The following is a 22,209-nucleotide window of genomic DNA, read 5'->3' on the forward strand; positions in this document are numbered from 1 at the left end:
GCATTAACCCGCATCCTAGACCACTGAAATTCCTAAAAATATTTTTGGCACGAAAAATGCATCCTACACCCCTGAAAGCTCAGAATATGTTAGCAGCCCAAAAAAGGCCTTCAAATGCATTTTAGGCCTGCAAAAATGTTGAAAACTTTGGAGGCCCAAAAAAGGGGTTCACAGGCATCCTAGACTCCCTATAGTCCAGAAAATGTTGGTGGCCCAAAAATGGTGTCAGAGAGACCTGAATGCTCCAAAAACATTTGCAGAGTGAAGCGGGCATTAACCCGCATCCTAGACCACTGAAATTCCCCAAAATATTTTTGGCATGAAAAATGCAACCTATACCCCAGAAGCTCAGAATATGTTAGCAGCCCAATTAAGGCCTTAAAATGCATTTTAGGCCTGCAAAAATGTTGACAACTTTGAAGGACCAAAAAAGGGGTTTACAGGCATCCTAGACCCACTAAAGTCCAGAACATGGTGGTGGCCCAAAAATGGTGTCAGAGAGACCTGAATGTCCCAAAAACATTTGCAGAGTGAAACGGGCATTATCCGGCATCCTAGACCACTGAAATGCCCAAAAATATTTTTGGCACAAAAAATGCATACTACACCCCTGAAAGTTCTGAAAATGTTAGCAGCCCAAAAAAGGCCTTAAAGTGCATCTTAGGCCTGCAAAAATGTAGAAAACTTTGGAGGTGGAAAAAAGGGGTTTAGAGGCATCCTAGACCCCCTAAAGTCCAGAAAATGTTGGTGGGCCAAAATCTGTGTCAGAGAGCTCTGAATGTCCCAAAACATTTGCAGCCTGAAAGGGGCATTAACCCGCATCCTAGACCACTGAAACTCCAAAAAATATTTTTGGCACGAAAAATGCAACCTATACCCCTGAAGCTCAGAATATGTTAGCAGCCCAAAAAAGTCCTTAAAATGCATTTTACGCCTGCAAAAATGTTGAAAAGTTTGGAGGCCCAAAAATGGGGTTTACAGGCATCCTAGACCCCCGAAAGTCCAGAAAATGTTGGTAGGCCAAAATCGGTGTCAGAGAGCTCTGAATGTCCCAAAAACATTTGCAGCCTGAAAGGGGCATTAAGTCGCATCCCAGACCACTGAAATTCCCAAAAATATTTTTGGCACAAAAAATGCATCCTACAACCCTGAAAGATCAGAAAATGTTGGCATCTCAAAAAAAGGACTTAAAATGCATCTTAAGCCTACAAAAATGTTGAAAACTTTGAAGGTCCAAAAAAGGGGTTTACAGGCATCCTAGACCCCCTTAAGTCCAGAAAATGTTGGTGGGCCAAAATCTGTGTCAGAGAGCTCTGAATGCCCCAAAACCATTTGCAGAGTGAAACGGGCATTTACCCGCATCCTAGACCACTGAAATTCCCAAAAATATTTTTGGCATGAAAAATGCATACTACACCCCTGAAAGCTCAGAATATGTTAGCAGCCCATAAAAGGCCTTAAAATGAATTTTAGGCCTGCAAAAATGTTGAAAACTTTGAAGGACCAAAAAAGGGGTTTACAGGCATCCTAGACCCCCTAAGGTCCAGAAAATGTTGGTGGCCCAAAAATGGTGTCAGAGAGTCCTGAATGTTCCAAAAACATTTGCAGCCTGAAAGGGGCATTAACCCGCATCCTAAACCACTGAAATTCCCCAAAATATTTTTGGCACGAAAAATGCATCCTACACCCCTGAAAGCTCAGAATATGTTAGGAGCCCAAAAAAAGGCCTTAAAATGCATTTAAGGCCTGCAAAAATGTTGAAAACTTTGGAGGCCCAAAAAAGCGGTTTACAGGCATCCTAGACCCACTAAAGTCCAGAACATGGTGGTGGCCCAAAAATGGTGTCAGAGAGCCCTGAATGTCCTAAAACCATTTGCAGAGTGAAACGGGCATTATCCGGCATCCTAGACCACTGAAATTCCCAAAAATATTTTTGGCACAAAAAATGCATACTACACCCCTGAAAGTTCTGAAAATGTTAGCAGCCCAAAAAAGGCCTTAAAGTGCATCTTAGGCCTGCAAAAATGTAGAAAACTTTGGAGGTGGAAAAAAGGGGTTTAGAGGCATCCTAGACCCCCTAAAGTCCAGAAAATGTTGGTGGGCCAAAATCTGTGTCAGAGAGCTCTGAATGTCCCAAAACATTTGCAGCCTGAAAGGGGCATTAACCCGCATCCTAGACCACTGAAACTCCAAAAAATATTTTGGCATGAAAAATGCAACCTATAACCCTGAAGCTCAGAATATGTTAGCAGCCCAAAAAAGTCCTTAAAATGCATTTTACGCCTGCAAAAATGTTGAAAAGTTTGGAGGCCCAAAAATGGGGTTTACAGGCATCCTAGACCCCCGAAAGTCCAGAAAATGTTGGTGGGCCAAAATCGGTGTCAGAGAGCTCTGAATGTCCCAAAAACATTTGCAGCCTGAAAGGGGCATTAAGTCGCATCCCAGACCACTGAAATTCCCAAAAATATTTTTGGCACAAAAAATGCATCCTACAACCCTGAAAGATCAGAAAATGTTGGCATCTCAAAAAAAGGACTTAAAATGCATCTTAAGCCTACAAAAATGTTGAAAACTTTGAAGGTCCAAAAAAGGGGTTTACAGGCATCCTAGACCCCCTTAAGTCCAGAAAATGTTGGTGGGGCAAAATCTGTGTCAGAGAGCTCTGAATGCCCCAAAACCATTTGCAGAGTGAAACGGGCATTTACCCGCATCCTAGACCACTGAAATTCCCAAAAATATTTTTGGCATGAAAAATGCATACTACACCCCTGAAAGCTCAGAATATGTTAGCAGCCCATAAAAGGCCTTAAAATGAATTTTAGGCCTGCAAAAATGTTGAAAACTTTGAAGGACCAAAAAAGGGGTTTACAGGCATCCTAGACCCCCTAAGGTCCAGAAAATGTTGGTGGCCCAAAAATGGTGTCAGAGAGTCCTGAATGTCCCAAAAACATTTGCAGCCTGAAAGGGGCATTAACCCGCATCCTAAACCACTGAAATTCCCCAAAATATTTTTGGCACGAAAAATGCATACTACACCCCTGAAAGTTCTGTAAATGTTAGCAGCCCAAAAATGCCTTAAAATGCATTTTAGGCCTGCAAACATGTTGAAAACTTTGGAGGCCCAAAAAAGGGGTTTACAGGCATCCTAGACCCCTAAAGTCCAGAAAATGTTGGTGGGCCAAAATCTGTGTCAGAGAGCTCTGAATGTCCCAAAACATTTGCAGCCTGAAAGGGGCATTAACCCGCATCCTAGACCACTGAAATTCCCCAAAATATTTTTGGCATGAAAAATGCAACCTATACCCCTGAAGCTCAGAATATGTTAGCAGCCCAATTAAGGCCTTAAAATGCATTTTAGGCCTGCAAAAATGTTGAAAACTTTGAAGGACCAAAAAAGGGGTTTACAGGCATCCTAGACCCCCTAAAGTCCAGAAAATGTTGGTGGCCCAAAAATGGTGAAAGAGAGCCCTGAATGTCCCAAAAACATTTGCAGCCTCAAAGGGGCATTAACCCGCATCCTAGACCACTGAAATTCACAAAAATATTTTTGGCACAAAAAATGCATACTACACCCCTGAAAGTTCTGAAAATGTTAGCAGCCCAAAAATGACTTAAAATGCATTTTAGGCCTGCAAAAATGTTGAAAACTTTGAAGGACCAAAAAAGGGGTTTACAGGCATCCTAGACCCCCTAAAGTCCAGAAAATGTTGGTGGGCCAAAATCTGTGTCAGAGAGCTCTGAATGTCCCAAAAACATTTGCAGCCTCAAAGGGGCATTAACCCGCATCCTAGACCACTGCAATTCCCAAAAATATTTTTGGCACGAAAAATACATCCTACACCCATGAAGCTCAGAATATGTTAGCAGCCCAAAAAAGGCCTTAAAATGCATTTTAGGCCTGCAAAAATGTTGAAAACTTTGAAGAACCAAAAAAGGGGTTTACAGGCATCCTAGACCCCCTAAAGTCCAGAAAATGTTGGTGGCCCAAAAATGGTGTCAGAGAGCCTTGAATGTCCCAAAAACATTTGCAGCCTGAAAGGGGCAAACCCGCATCCTACACCACTGAAATGCCCAAAAATATTTTTGCCACAAAAAATGCATACTACACCCCTGAATGTTCTGAAAATGTTAGCAGCCCAAAAATGCCTTAAAATGCATTTTAGGCCTGCAAACATGTTGAAAACTTTGAAGGACCAAAAAAGGGGTTTACAGGCATCCTAGACCCCTAAAGTCCAGAAAATGTTGGTGGGACAAAATCTGTGTCAGAGAGCTCTGAATGTCCCAAAAACATTGTCAGCCTGAAAGGGGCATTAACTCGCATCCTAGACCACTGAAATTCCCAAAAATATTTTTGCCACGAAAAATGCATCCTACACCACTGAAAGCTCAGAATATGTTAGCAGCCCAAAAAAGGCCTTAAAATGCATTTTAGGCCTGCAAAAATGTTGAAAACTTTGAAGGGCCAAAAAAGAGGTTTACAGGCATCCGAGACCCCCTAAAGTCCAGAAAATGTTGGTGGCCCAAAAATGGTGTCAGAGAGCCCTGAATGTCCCAATAACATTTGCAGAGTGAAACGGGCATTAACCCGCATCCTAAACCTCTGACATTCCCAAAAATATTTTTGGCACAAAAAATGCATACTACACCCCTGAAAGTTCTGAAAATGTTAGCAGCCCAAAAATGCCTTAAAATGCATTTTAGGCCTGCAAACATGTTGAAAACTTTGAAGGACCAAAAAAGGGGTTTACAGGCATCCTAGACCCCTAAAGTCCAGAAAATGTTGGTGGCCCAAAAACAGTGTCAGAGAGCTCTGAATGTCCCAAACAGATTTGCAGCCTGAAAGGGGCATTAAGTCGCATCCTAGACCACTGAAATTCCCCAAAATATTTTTGGCACAAAAAATTCATCCTACAACCCTGAAAGATCAGAAAATGTTGGCAGCTCAAAAAAGGACTTAAAATGATTCTTAGGCCTGCACAAATGTTGAAAACTTTGGAGGTCGAAAAAAGGGGTTTACAGGCATCCTAGACCCCCTAAAGTCCAGAAAATGTTGGTGGGCCAAAATCTGTGTCAGAGAGCTCTGAATGTCCCAAAAACATTGTCAGCCTGAAAGGGGCATTAACTCGCATCCTAGACCACTGAAATTCCCAAAAATATTTTGGCACGAAAAATGCATCCTACACCCCTAAGGCTCAGAATATGTTAGCAGCCCAAAAAAGGCTTTAAAATGCATTTTAAGCCTGCAAAAATGTTGAAAACTTTGGAGGCCCAAAAAAGGGGTTTACAGGCATCCTAGACCCCCTAAAGTCCAGAAAATGTTGGTGGCCCAAAAATTGTGTCAGAGAGCCCTGAATGTCCCAAAAACATTTGCAGAGTGAAACGGGCATTAACACGCATCCTAGACCACTGAAATTCCCAAAAATATTTTTGGCACAAAAAATGCATACTACACCCCTGAAAGTTCTGAAAATTTTATCAGCCCAAAAATGCCTTAAAATGCATTTTAGGCCTGCAAAAATGTTTAAAACTTTGAAGGACCAAAAAAGGGGTTTACAGGCATCCTAGACCCCCTAAAGTCCAGAAAATGTTGGTGGGCCAAAATCTGTGTCAGAGAGCTCTGAATGTCCCAAAAACATTGTCAGCCTGAAAGGGGCATTAACTCGCATCCTAGACCACTGAAATTCCCAAAAATATTTTTGCCACGAAAAATGCATCCTACACCCCTGAAAGCTCAGAATATGTTAGCAGCCCAAAAAAGGCCTTAAAATGCATTTTAGGCCTGCAAAAATGTTGAAAACTTTGAAGGACCAAAAAAGAGGTTTACAGGCATCCTAGACCCCCTAAAGTCCAGAAAATGTTGGTGGCCCAAAAATGGTGTCAGAGAGCCCTGAATGTCCCAAAAACATTTGCAGAGTGAAACGGGCATTAACCCGCATCCTAGACCTCTGACATTCCCAAAAATATTTTTGGCACAAAAAATGAATACTACACCCATGAAGCTCAGAATATGTTAGCAGCCCAAAAAAGGCCTTAAAGTGCATCTTAGGCCTGCAAAAATGTAGAAAACTTTGGAGGTGGAAAAAAGGGGTTTAGAGGCATCCTAGACCCCCTAAAGTCCAGAAAATGGTTGTGGCCCAGAAATGGTGTCAGAGAGCCCTGAATGTCCCAAAAACATTTGCAGCCTCAAAGGGGCATTAACCCGCATCCTAGACCACTGAAATTCCCAAAAATATTTTTGGCACAAAAAATGCAACCTATACCCCTGAAGCTCAGAATATGTTAGCAGCCCAAAAAAGTCCTTAAAATGCATTTTACGCCTGCAAAAATGTTGAAAAGTTTGGAGGCCCAAAAATGGGGTTTACAAGCATCCTAGACCCCCGAAAGTCCAGAAAATGTTGGTGGGCCAAAATCGGTGTCAGAGAGCTCTGAATGTCCCAAAAACATTTGCAGCCTGAAAGGGGCATTAAGTCGCATCCCAGACCACTGAAATTCCCAAAAATATTTTTGGCACAAAAAATGCATCCTACAACCCTGAAAGATCAGAAAATGTTGGCATCTCAAAAAAAGGACTTAAAATGCATCTTAAGCCTACAAAAATGTTGAAAACTTTGAAGGACCAAAAAAGGGGTTTACAGGCATCCTAGACCCCCTAAAGTCCAGAAAATGTTGGTGGGCCAAAATCTGTGTCAGAGAGCTCTGAATGCCCCAAAACCATTTGCAGAGTGAAACGGGCATTTACCCGCATCCTAGACCACTGAAATTCCCAAAAATATTTTTGGCATGAAAAATGCATACTACACCCCTGAAAGCTCAGAATATGTTAGCAGCCCATAAAAGGCCTTAAAATGAATTTTAGGCCTGCAAAAATGTTGAAAACTTTGAAGGACCAAAAAAGGGGTTTACAGGCATCCTAGACCCCCTAAGGTCCAGAAAATGTTGGTGGCCCAAAAATGGTGTCAGAGAGTGCTGAATGTCCCAAAAACATTTGCAGCCTGAAAGGGGCATTAACCCGCATCCTAAACCACTGAAATTCCCCAAAATATTTTTGGCACGAAAAATGCATCCTACACCCCTGAAAGCTCAGAATATGTTAGCAGCCCAAAAAAGGCCTTAAAATGCATTTTAGGCCTGCAAAAATGTTGAAAACTTTGGAGGCCCAAAAAAGCGGGTTACAGGCATCCTAGACCCCCTAAAGTCCAGAAAATGTTGGTGGGCCAAAATCTGTGTCAGAGAGCTCTGAATGCCCCAAAAACATTTGTAGAGTGAAACGGGCATTAACCCACATCCTAGACCACTGAAATTCCCAAAAATATTTTTGGCACAAAAAATGCATACTACACCCATGAAGCTCAGAATATGTTAGCAGCCCAAAAAAGGCCTTAAAGTGCATTTTAGGCCTGCAAAAATGTAGAAAACTTTGGAGGTGGAAAAAGGGGTTTACAGGCATCCTAGACCCCCTAAAGTCCAGAAAATGTTGGTGGGCCAAAATCTGTGTCAGAGAGCTCTGAATGTCCCAAAAACATTTGCAGCCTCAAAGGGGCATTAACCCGCATCCTAGACCACTGAAATTCCCAAAAATATTTTTGGCACGAAAAATGCATCCTACACCCATGAAGCTCAGAATATGTTAGCAGCCCAAAAAAGGCCTTAAAATGCATTTTAGGCCTGCAAAAATGTTGAAAACTTTGAAGAACCAAAAAAGGGGTTTACAGGCATCCTAGACCCCCTAAAGTCCAGAAAATGTTGGTGGCCCAAAAATGGTGTCAGAGAGCCCTGAATGTCCCAATAACATTTGCAGAGTGAAACGGGCATTAACCCGCATCCTAAACCTCTGACATTCCCAAAAATATTTTTGGCACAAAAAATGCATACTACACCCCTGAAAGTTCTGAAAATGTTAGCAGCCCAAAAATGCCTTAAAATGCATTTTGGGCCTGCAAACATGTTGAAAACTTTGAAGGACCAAAAAAGGGGTTTACAGGCATCCTAGACCCCTAAAGTCCAGAAAATGTTGGTGGGCCAAAATCTGTGTCAGAGAGCTCTGAATGTCCCAAAACATTTGCAGCCTGAAAGGGGCATTAACCCGCACCCTAGACCACTCAAACTCCAAAAAATATTTTTGGCACGAAAAATGCAACCTATACCCCTGAAGCTCAGAATATGTTAGCAGCCCAAAAAAGACCTTAAAATGCATTTTATGCCTGCAAAAATGTTGAAAACTTTGGAGGCCCAAAAAAGGGGTTTACAGGCATCCTAGACCCCCTAAAGTCCAGAAAATGTTGGTGGACCGAAAATGGTGTCAGAGAGTCCTGAATGTCCCAAAAACATTTGCAGCCTGAAAGGGGCATTAACCCGCATCCTAGACCACTGAAATTCCCCAAAATATTTTTGGCATGAAAAATGCAACCTATACCCCTGAAGCTCAGAATATGTTAGCAGCCCAATTAAGGCCTTAAAATGCATTTTAGGCCTGCAAAAATGTTGAAAACTTTGAAGGACCAAAAAAGGGGTTTACAGGCATCCTAGACCCCCTAAAGTCCAGAAAATGTTGGTGGCCCAAAAATGGTGAAAGAGAGCCCTGAATGTCCCAAAAACATTTGCTGCCTCAAAGGGGCATTAACCCGCATCCTAGACCACTGAAATTCACAAAAATATTTTTGGCACAAAAAATGCATACTACACCCCTGAAAGTTCTGAAAATGTTAGCAGCCCAAAAATGCCTTAAAATGCATTTTAGGCCTGCAAAAATGTTGAAAACTTTGAAGCACCAAAAAAGGGGTTTACAGGAATCCTAGACCCCCTAAAGTCCAGAAAATGTTGGTGGGCCAAAATCTGTGTCAGAGAGCTCTGAATGTCCCAAAAACATTTGCAGCCTCAAAGGGGCATTAACCCGCAACCTAGACCACTGCAATTCCCAAAAATATTTTTGGCACGAAAAATACATCCTACACCCATGAAGCTCAGAATATGTTAGCAGCCCAAAAAAGGCCTTAAAATGCATTTTAGGCCTGCAAAAATGTTGAAAACTTTGAAGAACCAAAAAAGGGGTTTACAGGCATCCTAGACCCCCTAAAGTCCAGAAAATGTTGGTGGCCCAAAAATGGTGTCAGAGAGCCTTGAATGTCCCAAAAACATTTGCAGCCTGAAAGGGGCAAACCCGCATCCTAGACCACTGAAATGCCCAAAAATATTTTTGCCACAAAAAATGCATACTACACCCCTGAATGTTCTGAAAATGTTAGCAGCCCAAAAATGCCTTAAAATGCATTTTAGGCCTGCAAAAATGTTGAAAACTTTGAAGGACCAAAAAAGGGGTTTACAGGCATCCTAGACCCCCTAAAGTCCAGAAAATGTTGGTGGGCCAAAATTGGTGTCAGAGAGCTCTGAATGTCCCAAAAACATTTGCAGCCTGAAAGTGGCACTAACCCACATCCCAGACGACTGAAATTCCTAAAAATATATTTTGCACGAAAAATGCATCCTACACCCATGAAGCTCAGAATATGTTAGCAGCCCAAAAAAGGCCTTAAAATGCATTTTAGGCCTGCAAAAATGTTGAAAACTTTGAAGGGCCAAAAAGGGATTTACAGGCATCCTAGACCCCCTAAAGTCCAGAAAATGTTGGTGGCCCAAAAATTGTGTCAGAGAGCCCTGAATGTCCCAAAAACATTTGCAGAGTGAAACGGGCATTAACACGCATCCTAGACCACTGAAATTCCCAAAAATATTTTTGGCACAAAAAATGCATACTACACCCCTGAAAGTTCTGAAAATTTTATCAGCCCAAAAATGCCTTAAAATGCATTTTAGGCCTGCAAAAATGTTTAAAACTTTGAAGGACCAAAAAAGGGGTTTACAGGCATCCTAGACCCCCTAAAGTCCAGAAAATGTTGGTGGGCCAAAATCTGTGTCAGAGAGCTCTGAATGTCCCAAAAACATTGTCAGCCTGAAAGGGGCATTAACTCGCATCCTAGACCACTGAAATTCCCAAAAATATTTTTGCCACGAAAAATGCATCCTACACCCCTGAAAGCTCAGAATATGTTAGCAGCCCAAAAAAGGCCTTAAAATGCATTTTAGGCCTGCAAAAATGTTGAAAACTTTGAAGGACCAAAAAAGAGGTTTACAGGCATCCTAGACCCCCTAAAGTCCAGAAAATGTTGGTGGCCCAAAAATGGTGTCAGAGAGCCCTGAATGTCCCAAAAACATTTGCAGAGTGAAACGGGCATTAACCCGCATCCTAGACCTCTGACATTCCCAAAAATATTTTTGGCACAAAAAATGAATACTACACCCATGAAGCTCAGAATATGTTAGCAGCCCAAAAAAGGCCTTAAAGTGCATCTTAGGCCTGCAAAAATGTAGAAAACTTTGGAGGTGGAAAAAAGGGGTTTAGAGGCATCCTAGACCCCCTAAAGTGCAGAAAATGGTTGTGGCCCAGAAATGGTGTCAGAGAGCCCTGAATGTCCCAAAAACATTTGCAGCCTCAAAGGGGCATTAACCCGCATCCTAGACCACTGAAATTCCCAAAAATATTTTTGGCACAAAAAATGCATACCACACCCCTGAAAGTTCTGAAAATGTTAGCAGCCCAAAAATGCCTTAAAATGCATTTTAGGCCTGCAAAAATGTTGAAAACTTTGAAGGACCAAAAAAGGGTTTAGGGGCATCCTAGACCCCCTAAACTCCAGAAAATGTTGGTGGGCCAAAATCGATGTCAGAGAGCTCTGAATGTCCCAAAAACATTTGCAGCCTGAAAGGGGCATTAAGCCGCATCCTAAACCACTGAAACTCCAAAAAATATTTTTGGCATGAAAAATGCAACCTATACCCCTGAAGCTCAGAATATGTTAGCAGCCCAAAAAAGTCCTTAAAATGCATTTTACGCCTGCAAAAATGTTGAAAAGTTTGGAGGCCCAAAAATGGGGTTTACAAGCATCCTAGACCCCCGAAAGTCCAGAAAATGTTGGTGGGCCAAAATCGGTGTCAGAGAGCTCTGAATGTCCCAAAAACATTTGCAGCCTGAAAGGGGCATTAAGTCGCATCCCAGACCACTGAAATTCCCAAAAATATTTTTGGCACAAAAAATGCATCCTACAACCCTGAAAGATCAGAAAATGTTGGCATCTCAAAAAAAGGACTTAAAATGCATCTTAAGCCTACAAAAATGTTGAAAACTTTGAAGGTCCAAAAAAGGGGTTTACAGGCATCCTAGACCCCCTTAAGTCCAGAAAATGTTGGTGGGCCAAAATCTGTGTCAGAGAGCTCTGAATGCCCCAAAACCATTTGCAGAGTGAAACGGGCATTTACCCGCATCCTAGACCACTGAAATTCCCAAAAATATTTTTGGCATGAAAAATGCATACTACACCCCTGAAAGCTCAGAATATGTTAGCAGCCCATAAAAGGCCTTAAAATGAATTTTAGGCCTGCAAAAATGTTGAAAACTTTGAAGGACCAAAAAAGGGGTTTACAGGCATCCTAGACCCCCTAAGGTCCAGAAAATGTTGGTGGCCCAAAAATGGTGTCAGAGAGTGCTGAATGTCCCAAAAACATTTGCAGCCTGAAAGGGGCATTAACCCGCATCCTAAACCACTGAAATTCCCCAAAATATTTTTGGCACGAAAAATGCATCCTACACCCCTGAAAGCTCAGAATATGTTAGCAGCCCAAAAAAGGCCTTAAAATGCATTTTAGGCCTGCAAAAATGTTGAAAACTTTGGAGGCCCAAAAAAGCGGTTTACAGGCATCCTAGACCCCCTAAAGTCCAGAAAATGTTGGTGGGCCAAAATCTGTGTCAGAGAGCTCTGAATGCCCCAAAAACATTTGTAGAGTGAAACGGGCATTAACCCACATCCTAGACCACTGAAATTCCCAAAAATATTTTTGGCACAAAAAATGCATACTACACCCATGAAACTCAGAATATGTTAGCAGCCCAAAAAAGGCCTTAAAGTGCATTTTAGGCCTGCAAAAATGTAGAAAACTTTGGAGGTGGAAAAAGGGGTTTACAGGCATCCTAGACCCCCTAAAGTCCAGAAAATGTTGGTGGGCCAAAATCTGTGTCAGAGAGCTCTGAATGTCCCAAAAACATTTGCAGCCTCAAAGGGGCATTAACCCGCATCCTAGACCACTGAAATTCCCAAAAATATTTTTGGCACGAAAAATGCATCCTACACCCATGAAGCTCAGAATATGTTAGCAGCCCAAAAAAGGCCTTAAAATGCATTTTAGGCCTGCAAAAATGTTGAAAACTTTGAAGAACCAAAAAAGGGGTTTACAGGCATCCTAGACCCCCTAAAGTCCAGAAAATGTTGGTGGCCCAAAAATGGTGTCAGAGAGCCCTGAATGTCCCAATAACATTTGCAGAGTGAAACGGGCATTAACCCGCATCCTAAACCTCTGACATTCCCAAAAATATTTTTGGCACAAAAAATGCATACTACACCCCTGAAAGTTCTGAAAATGTTAGCAGCCCAAAAATGCCTTAAAATGCATTTTGGGCCTGCAAACATGTTGAAAACTTTGAAGGACCAAAAAAGGGGTTTACAGGCATCCTAGACCCCTAAAGTCCAGAAAATGTTGGTGGGCCAAAATCTGTGTCAGAGAGCTCTGAATGTCCCAAAACATTTGCAGCCTGAAAGGGGCATTAACCCGCACCCTAGACCACTCAAACTCCAAAAAATATTTTTGGCACGAAAAATGCAACCTATACCCCTGAAGCTCAGAATATGTTAGCAGCCCAAAAAAGACCTTAAAATGCATTTTATGCCTGCAAAAATGTTGAAAACTTTGGAGGCCCAAAAAAGGGGTTTACAGGCATCCTAGACCCCCTAAAGTCCAGAAAATGTTGGTGGGCCAAAATCTGTGTCAGAGAGCTCTGAATGTCCCAAAACATTTGCAGCCTGAAAGGGGCATTAACCCGCACCCTAGACCACTCAAACTCCAAAAAATATTTTTGGCACGAAAAATGCAACCTATACCCCTGAAGCTCAGAATATGTTAGCAGCCCAATAAAGACCTTAAAATGCATTTTATGCCTGCAAAAATGTTGAAAACTTTGGAGGCCCAAAAAAGGGGTTTACAGGCATCCTAGACCCCCTAAAGTCCAGAAAATGTTGGTGGACCGAAAATGGTGTCAGAGAGTCCTGAATGTCCCAAAAACATTTGCAGCCTGAAAGGGGCATTAACCCGCATCCTAGACCACTGAAATTCCCCAAAATATTTTTGGCATGAAAAATGCAACCTATACCCCTGAAGCTCAGAATATGTTAGCAGCCCAATTAAGGCCTTAAAATGCATTTTAGGCCTGCAAAAATGTTGAAAACTTTGAAGGACCAAAAAAGGGGTTTACAGGCATCCTAGACCCCCTAAAGTCCAGAAAATGTTGGTGGCCCAAAAATGGTGAAAGAGAACCCTGAATGTCCCAAAAACATTTGCAGCCTCAAAGGGTCATTAACCCGCATCCTAGACCACTGAAATTCACAAAAATATTTTTGGCACAAAAAATGCATACTACACCCCTGAAAGTTCTGAAAATGTTAGCAGCCCAAAAATGCCTTAAAATGCATTTTAGGCCTGCAAAAATGTTGAAAACTTTGAAGGACCAAAAAAGGGGTTTACAGGAATCCTAGACCCCCTAAAGTCCAGAAAATGTTGGTGGGCCAAAATCTGTGTCAGAGAGCTCTGAATGTCCCAAAAACATTTGCAGCCTCAAAGGGGCATTAACCCGCAACCTAGACCACTGCAATTCCCAAAAATATTTTTGGCACGAAAAATACATCCTACACCCATGAAGCTCAGAATATGTTAGCAGCCCAAAAAAGGCCTTAAAATGCATTTTAGGCCTGCAAAAATGTTGAAAACTTTGAAGAACCAAAAAAGGGGTTTACAGGCATCCTAGACCCCCTAAAGTCCAGAAAATGTTGGTGGCCCAAAAATGGTGTCAGAGAGCCTTGAATGTCCCAAAAACATTTGCAGCCTGAAAGGGGCAAACCCGCATCCTAGACCACTGAAATGCCCAAAAATATTTTTGCCACAAAAAATGCATACTACACCCCTGAATGTTCTGAAAATGTTAGCAGCCCAAAAATGCCTTAAAATGCATTTTAGGCCTGCAAAAATGTTGAAAACTTTGAAGGACCAAAAAAGGGGTTTACAGGCATCCTAGACCCCCTAAAGTCCAGAAAATGTTGGTGGGCCAAAATCTGTGTCAGAGAGCTCTGAATGTCCCAAAAACATTGTCAGCCTGAAAGGGGCATTAACTCGCATCCTAGACCACTGAAATTCCCAAAAATATTTTTGCCACGAAAAATGCATCCTACACCCCTGAAAGCTCAGAATATGTTAGCAGCCCAAAAAAGGCCTTAAAATGCATTTTAGGCCTGCAAAAATGTTGAAAACTTTGAAGGACCAAAAAAGAGGTTTACAGGCATCCTAGACCCCCTAAAGTCCAGAAAATGTTGGTGGCCCAAAAATGGTGTCAGAGAGCCCTGAATGTCCCAATAACATTTGCAGAGTGAAACGGGCATTAAACCGCATCCTAGACCTCTGACATTCCCAAAAATATTTTTGGCACAAAAAATGAATACTACACCCATGAAGCTCAGAATATGTTAGCAGCCCAAAAAAGGCCTTAAAGTGCATCTTAGGCCTGCAAAAATGTAGAAAACTTTGGAGGTGGAAAAAAGGGGTTTAGAGGCATCCTAGACCCCCTAAAGTCCAGAAAATGGTTGTGGCCCAGAAATGGTGTCAGAGAGCCCTGAATGTCCCAAAAACATTTGCAGCCTCAAAGGGGCATTAACCCGCATCCTAGACCACTGAAATTCCCAAAAATATTTTTGGCACGAAAAATGCATCCTACACCCATGAAGCTCAGAATATGTTAGCAGCCCAAAAAAGGCCTTAAAATGCATTTTAGGCCTGCAAAAATGTTGAAAACTTTGAAGGGCCAAAAAGGGATTTACAGGCATCCTAGACCCCCTAAAGTCCAGAAAATGTTGGTGGCCCAAAAATGGTGTCAGAGAGCCCTGAATGTCCCAAAAACATTTTCAGAGTGAAACGGGCATTAACACGCATCCGAGACCACTGAAATTCCCAAAAATATTTTTGGCACAAAAAATGCATACCACACCCCTGAAAGTTCTGAAAATGTTAGCAGCCCAAAAATGCCTTAAAATGCATTTTAGGCCTGCAAAAATGTTGAAAACTTTGAAGGACCAAAAAAGGGGTTTACAGGCATCCTAGACCCCCTAAAGTCCAGAAAATGTTGGTGGGCCAAAATCTGTGTCAGAGAGCTCTGAATGTTCCAAAAACATTGTCAGCCTGAAAGGGGCATTAACTCGCATCCTAGACCACTGAAATTCCCAAAAATATTTTTGCCACGAAAAATGCATCATACACTCCTGAAAGTTCTGAAAATGTTAGCAGCCCAAAAATGCCTTAAAGTGCATCTTAGGCCTGAAAAAATGTAGAAAACTTTGGAGGTGGAAAAAAAGGGTTTAGGGGCATCCTAGACCCCCTAAACTCCAGAAAATGTTGATGGGCCAAAATCGGTGTCAGAGAGCTCTGAATGTCCCAAAAACATTTGCAGCCTGAAAGGGGCATTAAGCCGCATCCTAGACCACTGAAATTTCCCAAAATATTTTTGGCATGAAAAATGCAACCTATACCCCTGAAGCTCAGAATATGTTAGCAGCCCAAAAAAGGCCTTAAAATGCATTTTGGGCGTGCAAAAATGTTGAAAACTTTGGAGGCCCAAAAAAGGGGTTACAGGCATCCTAGACCCCCGAAAAGTCCAGAAAATGATTGTCGCTCAAAAATGGTGTCAGAGAGCCCTGAATGTCCCAAAAACATTTGCAGCCTGAAAGGGGCATTAACCCGCATCCTAGACCACTGAAATGCCCAAAAATATTTTTGCCACAAAAAATGCATACTACACCCCTGAAAGTTCTGAAAATGTTAGCAGCCCAAAAATGCCTTAATATGCATTTTAGGCCTGCAAAAATGTTGAAAACTTTGAATGACCAAAAAAGGGGTTTACAGGCATCCTAGACCCCCTAAAGTCCAGAAAATGTTGGTGGGCCAAAATCTGTGTCAGAGAGCTCTGAATGTCCCAAAAACATTGTCAACCTGAAAGGGGCATTAACTCGCATCCTAGACCACTGAAATTCCCAAAAATATTTTTGCCACGAAAAATGCATCCTACACCCCTGAAAGCTCAGAATATGTTAGCAGCCCAAAAAAGGCCTTAAAGTGCATTTTAGGCCTGCAAAAATGTAGAAAACTTTGGAGGTGGAAAAAGGGGTTTACAGGCATCCTAGACCCCCTAAAGTCCAGAAAATGTTGGTGGGCCAAAATCTGTGTCAGAGAGCTCTGAATGTCCCAAAAACATTTGCAGCCTCAAAGGGGCATTAACCCGCATCCTAGACCACTGAAATTCCCAAAAATATTTTTGGCAGGAAAAATGCATCCTACACCCATGAAGCTCAGAATATGTTAGCAGCCCAAAAAAGGCCTTAAAATGCATTTTAGGCCTGCAAAAATGTTGAAAACTTTGAAGAACCAAAAAAGGGGTTTACAGGCATCCTAGACCCCCTAAAGTCCAGAAAATGTTGGTGGCCCAAAAATGGTGTCAGAGAGCCCTGAATGTCCCAATAACATTTGCAGAGTGAAACGGGCATTAACCCGCATCCTAAACCTCTGACATTCCCAAAAATATTTTTGGCACAAAAAATGCATACTACACCCCTGAAAGTTCTGAAAATGTTAGCAGCCCAAAAATGCCTTAAAATGCATTTTGGGCCTGCAAACATGTTGAAAACTTTGAAGGACCAAAAAAGGGGTTTACAGGCATCCTAGACCCCTAAAGTCCAGAAAATGTTGGTGGGCCAAAATCTGTGTCAGAGAGCTCTGAATGTCCCAAAACATTTGCAGCCTGAAAGGGGCATTAACCCGCACCCTAGACCACTCAAACTCCCAAAAATATTTTTGGCACGAAAAATGCAACCTATACCCCTGAAGCTCAGAATATGTTAGCAGCCCAAAAAAGACCTTAAAATGCATTTTATGCCTGCAAAAATGTTGAAAACTTTGGAGGCCCAAAAAAGGGGTTTACAGGCATCCTAGACCCCCTAAAATTCAGAAAATGTTGGTGGGCCAAAATCTGTGTCAGAGAGCTCTGAATGTCCCAAAACATTTGCAGCCTGAAAGGGGCATTAACCCGCACCCTAGACCACTCAAACTCCAAAAAATATTTTTGGCACGAAAAATGCAACCTATACCCCTGAAGCTCAGAATATGTTAGCAGCCCAATAAAGACCTTAAAATGCATTTTATGCCTGCAAAAATGTTGAAAACTTTGGAGGCCCAAAAAAGGGGTTTACAGGCATCCTAGACCCCCTAAAGTCCAGAAAATGTTGGTGGACCGAAAATGGTGTCAGAGAGTCCTGAATGTCCCAAAAACATTTGCAGCCTGAAAGGGGCATTAATCCGCATCCTAGACCACTGAAATTCCCCAAAATATTTTTGGCATGAAAAATGCAACCTATACCCCTGAAGCTCAGAATATGTTAGCAGCCCAATTAAGGCCTTAAAATGCATTTTAGGCCTGCAAAAATGTTGAAAACTTTGAAGGACCAAAAAAGGGGTTTACAGGCATCCTAGACCCCCTAAAGTCCAGAAAATGTTGGTGGCCCAAAAATGGTGAAAGAGAGCCCTGAATGTCCCAAAAACATTTGCAGCCTCAAAGGGGCATTAACCCGCATCCTAGACCACTGAAATTCACAAAAATATTTTTGGCACAAAAAATGCATACTACACCCCTGAACGTTCTGAAAATGTTAGCAGCCCAAAAATGCCTTAAAATGCATTTTAGGCCTGCAAAAATGTTGAAAACTTTGAAGGACCAAAAAAGGGGTTTACAGGAATCCTAGACCCCCTAAAGTCCAGAAAATGTTGGTGGGCCAAAATCTGTGTCAGAGAGCTCTGAATGTCCCAATAACATTTGCAGAGTGAAACGGGCATTAACCCGCATCCTAAACCTCTGACATTCCCAAAAATATTTTTGGCACAAAAAATGCATACTACACCCCTGAAAGTTCTGAAAATGTTAGCAGCCCAAAAATGCCTTAAAATGCATTTTGGGCCTGCAAACATGTTGAAAACTTTGAAGGACCAAAAAAGGGGTTTACAGGCATCCTAGACCCCTAAAGTCCAGAAAATGTTGGTGGGCCAAAATCTGTGTCAGAGAGCTCTGAATGTCCCAAAACATTTGCAGCCTGAAAGGGGCATTAACCCGCACCCTAGACCACTCAAACTCCCAAAAATATTTTTGGCACGAAAAATGCAACCTATACCCCTGAAGCTCAGAATATGTTAGCAGCCCAAAAAAGACCTTAAAATGCATTTTATGCCTGCAAAAATGTTGAAAACTTTGGAGGTCCAAAAAAGGGGTTTACAGGCATCCTAGACCCCCTAAAATTCAGAAAATGTTGGTGGGCCAAAATCTGTGTCAGAGAGCTCTGAATGTCCCAAAACATTTGCAGCCTGAAAGGGGCATTAACCCGCACCCTAGACCACTCAAACTCCAAAAAAAATTTTTGGCACGAAAAATGCAACCTATACCCCTGAAGCTCAGAATATGTTAGCAGCCCAATAAAGACCTTAAAATGCATTTTATGCCTGCAAAAATGTTGAAAACTTTGGAGGCCCAAAAAAGGGGTTTACAGGCATCCTAGACCCCCTAAAGTCCAGAAAATGTTGGTGGACCGAAAATGGTGTCAGAGAGCCCTGAATGTCCCAATAACATTTGCAGAGTGAAACGGGCATTAACCCGCATCCTAGACCTCTGACATTCCCAAAAATATTTTTGGCACAAAAAATGAATACTACACCCATGAAGCTCAGAATATGTTAGCAGCCCAAAAAAGGCCTTAAAGTGCATCTTAGGCCTGCAAAAATGTAGAAAACTTTGGAGGTGGAAAAAAGGGGTTTAGAGGCATCCTAGACCCCCTAAAGTCCAGAAAATGGTTGTGGCCCAGAAATGGTGTCAGAGAGCCCTGAATGTCCCAAAAACATTTGCAGCCTCAAAGGGGCATTAACCCGCATCCTAGACCACTGAAATTCCCAAAAATATTTTTGGCACGAAAAATGCATCCTACACCCATGAAGCTCAGAATATGTTAGCAGCCCAAAAAAGGCCTTAAAATGCATTTTAGGCCTGCAAAAATGTTGAAAACTTTGAAGGGCCAAAAAGGGATTTACAGGCATCCTAGACCCCCTAAAGTCCAGAAAATGTTGGTGGCCCAAAAATGGTGTCAGAGAGCCCTGAATGTCCCAAAAACATTTTCAGAGTGAAACGGGCATTAACACGCATCCGAGACCACTGAAATTCCCAAAAATATTTTTGGCACAAAAAATGCATACCACACCCCTGAAAGTTCTGAAAATGTTAGCAGCCCAAAAATGCCTTAAAATGCATTTTAGGCCTGCAAAAATGTTGAAAACTTTGAAGGACCAAAAAAGGGGTTTACAGGCATCCTAGACCCCCTAAAGTCCAGAAAATGTTGGTGGGCCAAAATCTGTGTCAGAGAGCTCTGAATGTTCCAAAAACATTGTCAGCCTGAAAGGGGCATTAACTCGCATCCTAGACCACTGAAATTCCCAAAAATATTTTTGCCACGAAAAATGCATCATACACTCCTGAAAGTTCTGAAAATGTTAGCAGCCCAAAAATGCCTTAAAGTGCATCTTAGGCCTGAAAAAATGTAGAAAACTTTGGAGGTGGAAAAAAAGGGTTTAGGGGCATCCTAGACCCCCTAAACTCCAGAAAATGTTGATGGGCCAAAATCGGTGTCAGAGAGCTCTGAATGTCCCAAAAACATTTGCAGCCTGAAAGGGGCATTAAGCCGCATCCTAGACCACTGAAATTTCCCAAAATATTTTTGGCATGAAAAATGCAACCTATACCCCTGAAGCTCAGAATATGTTAGCAGCCCAAAAAAGGCCTTAAAATGCATTTTGGGCGTGCAAAAATGTTGAAAACTTTGGAGGCCCAAAAAAGGGGTTACAGGCATCCTAGACCCCCGAAAAGTCCAGAAAATGATTGTCGCTCAAAAATGGTGTCAGAGAGCCCTGAATGTCCCAAAAACATTTGCAGCCTGAAAGGGGCATTAACCCGCATCCTAGACCACTGAAATGCCCAAAAATATTTTTGCCACAAAAAATGCATACTACACCCCTGAAAGTTCTGAAAATGTTAGCAGCCCAAAAATGCCTTAATATGCATTTTAGGCCTGCAAAAATGTTGAAAACTTTGAATGACCAAAAAAGGGGTTTACAGGCATCCTAGACCCCCTAAAGTCCAGAAAATGTTGGTGGGCCAAAATCTGTGTCAGAGAGCTCTGAATGTCCCAAAAACATTGTCAACCTGAAAGGGGCATTAACTCGCATCCTAGACCACTGAAATTCCCAAAAATATTTTTGCCACGAAAAATGCATCCTACACCCATGAAGCTCAGAATATGTTAGCAGCCCAAAAAAGGCCTTAAAGTGCATTTTAGGCCTGCAAAAATGTAGAAAACTTTGGAGGTGGAAAAAGGGGTTTACAGGCATCCTAGACCCCCTAAAGTCCAGAAAATGTTGGTGGGCCAAAATCTGTGTCAGAGAGCTCTGAATGTCCCAAAAATATTTGCAGCCTCAAAGGGGCATTAACCCGCATCCTAGACCACTGAAATTCCCAAAAATATTTTTGGCACGAAAAATGCATCCTACACCCATGAAGCTCAGAATATGTTAGCAGCCCAAAAAAGGCCTTAAAATGCATTTTAGGCCTGCAAAAATGTTGAAAACTTTGAAGAACCAAAAAAGGGGTTTACAGGCATCCTAGACCCCCTAAAGTCCAGAAAATGTTGGTGGCCCAAAAATGGTGTCAGAGAGCCCTGAATGTCCCAATAACATTTGCAGAGTGATACGGGCATTAACCCGCATCCTAAACCTCTGACATTCCCAAAAATATTTTTGGCACAAAAAATGCATACTACACCCCTGAAAGTTCTGAAAATGTTAGCAGCCCAAAAATGCCTTAAAATGCATTTTGGGCCTGCAAACATGTTGAAAACTTTGAAGGACAAAAAAAGGGGTTTACAGGCATCCTAGACCCCTAAAGTCCAGAAAATGTTGGTGGGCCAAAATCTGTGTCAGAGAGCTCTGAATGTCCCAAAACATTTGCAGCCTGAAAGGGGCATTAACCCGCACCCTAGACCACTCAAACTCCCAAAAATATTTTTGGCACGAAAAATGCAACCTATACCCCTGAAGCTCAGAATATGTTAGCAGCCCAAAAAAGACCTTAAAATGCATTTTATGCCTGCAAAAATGTTGAAAACTTTGGAGGCCCAAAAAAGGGGTTTACAGGCATCCTAGACCCCCTAAAATTCAGAAAATGTTGGTGGGCCAAAATCTGTGTCAGAGAGTTCTGAATGTCACAAAACATTTGCAGCCTGAAAGGGGCATTAACCCGCACCCTAGACCACTCAAACTCCAAAAAATATTTTTGGCACGAAAAATGCAACCTATACCCCTGAAGCTCAGAATATGTTAGCAGCCCAATAAAGACCTTAAAATGCATTTTATGCCTGCAAAAATGTTGAAAACTTTGGAGGCCCAAAAAAGGGGTTTACAGGCATCCTAGACCCCCTAAAGTCCAGAAAATGTTGGTGGACCGAAAATGGTGTCAGAGAGTCCTGAATGTCCCAAAAACATTTGCAGCCTGAAAGGGGCATTAATCCGCATCCTAGACCACTGAAATTCCCCAAAATATTTTTGGCATGAAAAATGCAACCTATACCCCTGAAGCTCAGAATATGTTAGCAGCCCAATTAAGGCCTTAAAATGCATTTTAGGCCTGCAAAAATGTTGAAAACTTTGAAGGACCAAAAAAGGGGTTTACAGGCATCCTAGACCCCCTAAAGTCCAGAAAATGTTGGTGGCCCAAAAATGGTGAAAGAGAGCCCTGAATGTCCCAAAAACATTTGCAGCCTCAAAGGGGCATTAACCCGCATCCTAGACCACTGAAATTCACAAAAATATTTTTGGCACAAAAAATGCATACTACACCCCTGAAAGTTCTGAAAATGTTAGCAGCCCAAAAATGCCTTAAAATGCATTTTAGGCCTGCAAAAATGTTGAAAACTTTGAAGGACCAAAAAA

This window comes from Ambystoma mexicanum, chromosome 7p, assembly GCF_040938575.1.
Source record: "Ambystoma mexicanum isolate Mex_15411 chromosome 7p, UKY_AmexF1_1, whole genome shotgun sequence".
NCBI classification, from domain to species: Eukaryota; Metazoa; Chordata; class Amphibia; order Caudata; family Ambystomatidae; genus Ambystoma; species Ambystoma mexicanum.